At 34.5% G+C, this 4,125-nt stretch overlaps 1 pseudogene; it reads right to left on the reverse strand.

Moving 5' to 3' along the window:
• Positions 1-236: 236 nt before the first annotated feature.
• LOC140865664 (uncharacterized) lies at positions 237-2,676 on the reverse strand (annotated as a pseudogene).
• Positions 2,677-4,125: the final 1,449 nt, after the last annotated feature.

Genomic DNA, 4,125 nt, shown 5'->3' on the forward strand with positions numbered 1-4,125 from the left:
TTGAAGAACAAAGAAAAACCGTAGGAAAACTCGATGTTTATTAATGTACAAATATTAAATAGCCCTTAGTCATTCATGATGAACAATGAAATACGAGGAACTCATTTAAATAGCTATTTACTTAATATGTTAACTTAAGTAGACAAAGGTACAAAGAAAAATTCAAAATTGGAACTTTGGAAGTAATAAATTTATAAGTAAGAAGAAGAAAAGAAATAAAGAAATAAGATGGACAATGAAATTACAAATGTACACTCTGTTTGTGTGCATTCTAAAGACGAATGTAAGCAAAACAGTAAAAAAGCAAAACGAATACAACCCAAAATAGCCCTCCATGGCGCTAAATATAAATACACGTATAAATTTTAACAAATACCGTACAAAGGGCTATAATCATCCTCCACCAATTTATCCCACGGCTCCTTGTAAAAAGATCGAAGCAATACAATGAAAGCTTTGGTAGGGGCAAAAGCACATCATTTACCACTTGAGACACTTCGTGCCACCCCGATGTCTCGTGCCAAATAACTCGAAAACCAATACTAACTCCATTGCTCACTTGCTGCTTCTGTATATTCTTTGCTGAAACAAAGACAGAAGCATTACAATCACGCAACTCGATCACTTCGAGTGACAGGCTTCCTCCCATCCCAGATGGTATCTGGTCCAATTCGCCGCACCGTCCAATAATGAGGCGCTGGAGGCTTGGGAAGTGGCAAGAATCAGCTTCCCAATGCTTCAACTTCAGGCCTTCAAGTACCAAACTTTATTCCTCTATTCATATTTTTAAAGTAAAAATAAATAGAAATAGATAATAAATAATACATACAAAGGATCAGCAACAATTGAGTTCAACTCTATCTGAAAGCAGCATTGTCTCTGGGCTTCCAATTCCCATGAACAATTAACGGACACAAGGAGAGAAAAATGAAATGGAAATTGAAAGAAAAAAAAAATACTAAGCCGACAAGTTTTGTAATAACTATAGAACACAATCAACTTAAAAAATGAAACTTGAGCAGCAAGTATTAGCTTTTTAGAGGGAAGAAACTAACCATTCCATGTAAGTATCTTTATTCATATCCTTATTCATGTTGAGAGATGCATAGAACTTCAATTAGGAATTTAGGAAAAACTCAGGTTTCGAAGAAGGATAATTCATTTCTTAGGAACAAGTCTCTTGATCAAATCGAGCAAAACACGATCTTGATATTTCTCGAACCTAAGAAGCAACATGGATATAGTTGTGGCGTCAGCTGAGAAACCCTTTCTAACCATTTCTTCCAAGTGTGGCATTGCTTCATAAAGCTTTTTCCTTTTAAGCAAGCCTTGGACAACTACGTTTAATGTCACACTATTGGGTGTACAACCACCTTTTTCCATATCCATCAGCATATCTTTTGCCTCTTGTACATGTCCCATTAGACAAAGTGAGCTGATCATGTTGTTAAAAATCACAATATCGGGCTTCAAACCTTTCGAATGAAGTTCATTGAAAAGAATTTTAGCAACACCAGGTTTTCCACCCTTGCATAATCCATTTATCATGATAGACTAGACGACTAGATCGGGATTTAGACCTTTATCTTCCATAGTTCGCAAAATTGAAAGTGCTTGGGTAAATTGCTGAGTCTTACACAAGCTTTCCAATATAAAAGAATAAGTAATCAAGTCAGGTGATACTTTCCGAGCTTCCATCTCATTGAAAAGCTTCTGGCCAGCATCATATCTACCTCCACGAAATAATCCTTGTATCATGATGTTGTAGGAAATTGTTGTAGGCTCCAACCCGTTAGCGAAAATTTTATGAAAGTACTTCCAAGCTTCATCCACCTTTTCTTTCTTAATATATCCATTGAGCATATTGTTGTAGGTAAAGATATTTGGCTTGAGACCCATAAATGCTAAGAAATCAAACAATCTTTGTGCTCTATCCATTTCCCCTCGTAAACGATATCCATCTATCAAGGAATTGTATGTGACGATATCAGGCGAAACATCTTTTTCCTTCATGCTTCTCAACAAATCCTCTGCCTCATTGACCATTCCTTCCTTGCAAAATGCATCAACCAATATATTAAAAGAAACACATCTGGATGGATTTTGAGACCTGGCATGTCAACGAACAAGTCTTTCACCTCTTTCCAACGGCCAAAATTGCACAGTCCCATTTATCACGGCTAGAAATGTGACTTCGTTTGGCTCACATAGTTTCTCTCTTAATACCTTTCTAAAAATTTCCACCGCATCAGTAACCTTATCTGCCGAAAACAACACTCTGATGAGAGTGCTAAAGGTGATTATGTTTGGTTCATGACCAAGCTTGAATAAGCTACCCAAGATGGAGAACCCAAAATCTACTCGATTCAGCTGGCAATAGCAATTAATAGCAATATTCATCGTGTAGTCATCAATAAGAACGCCATCCAACTGACGCATTTCATCGAGCATTTGGAGGGCAGCGTGATGGTGTTTCAACTTTACGACCACACCCAACTGTCTGGTGAATTCACGAACGGAAGGTTTCGGTCTCGCAATCAACATTTCACGAAACAGACACAGAGCATCGTCCAGCTCACGTATACAACTGAAATCGTATCTGGGTTTGTGTGATCTTACGCTATGAAAGGTAGCACAAAAAAATATGAAATTGGATTCGGCCTCACACTCACCATTTCACGAAACAGAACACAAAACAACGTACAGCTCACGTATACAACCGAAATCGAATCTGGGTTTGTGTGATCTTAGTATCTTACATGAAATGCAGCAAAAAAATATGAAAATGGGTAGTCACTCACTGTTGGATACGAGGAGCCTTTCCCAAATATCCAATTTTATTTTTATCTTTAATATTATATAAAAATCGAGGGCATTATAGAAAAATTGTTTTTGGTAATTTTCGAAAAATAAAAAATAAAAAATGTTTTTGGTATAGCTTTGAACTCAACAAAATTTATTTAACTTTGCTCTTTTTTCTACAAATTTTTTTCAATTGAGAATTTTTTTTTTTTAAGGAAGATCACAATTTATTAAAATTTATGAATTACAAAAGTCTTTAATAACAAGAGCAATCAACTAATAAGGAAAACTCCCACGTTTCCAAACAAGAGGAACGTAGTTAGAAGAAGCAAAAGAAGCAATCGAATGAGCAACACCATTCTTCGATCTGCGCACGTGACGCAGAGAGATTGCATCATCCTGAAATAATAAATTTCTAATATAATGCGCTAGAGCTCCAGAGTAGCTAAAATTCTCATCTGGCATCGTGACTGTTTGCACGACAAAAAGAGAATCCGAAGTGATTAGGGTGACATGATGATGAAGTTGACGGGCCAACATGATTCCAGCCTCAATTGCATCTAACTCTGCATATATAACATTTTGTGGTTTCTCGATCCGTCTACCAAATGCGAAAACCGGTTGACCTTCGTGATTACGGACAATTCCAGCAACAGCGAAGCTATTTGTAGACTCCTTATAACCTCCGTCGACGTCCAAACGCAACTGAGAAAACGGTGGTGCCAACCATTTGACATCGGGCAAAGTTCAATTGAGAATTCATTGTACATTATTTGGAAAAATTCTATATTTGAAAATTTTTTAAAGAAAAAAGAAAATCACTACAACACTATGTCTTCTCATCTCTACATGTGTTAAATAAATTGATTAATATTAATTTATTTATTTATTATATATATATATATACAATACATGTGTGTCGTTAACTAGAATTTAATAATATTTTGTTATACTTTTACAATATACATCAATTAACTAATTTTGAAAATTGTGCAAAGATTTTTTGAATACGTTTTAAATAGAAATAAATGAGAAGTTTGTATACAATATATTTTTTTAAATATTTTTTCTTAATCAATGTAAAGAAATAAGATTATGAGTCCATTTGGATTTTATAGACATTTTTTTAAAAAAATATTTTTAAAATTATAATTTTTGTCTTTTGAAAAAACTCTAGATTTGACTTAAAAAATATTTTTTAAACACTTAAATGACCATTCAAACACCTTATAAACTAAAAAAAGCACTTTTAAAAAAAAAATTGGTTTGACTTTTGATACCAAACGAGGCCTATATAGTTTGAGTGAAGTGAGTAAATAATTT

Source organism: Henckelia pumila, chromosome 4 (assembly GCF_033568475.1).
Source record: "Henckelia pumila isolate YLH828 chromosome 4, ASM3356847v2, whole genome shotgun sequence".
In the NCBI taxonomy this organism is placed as follows: domain Eukaryota; kingdom Viridiplantae; phylum Streptophyta; class Magnoliopsida; order Lamiales; family Gesneriaceae; genus Henckelia; species Henckelia pumila.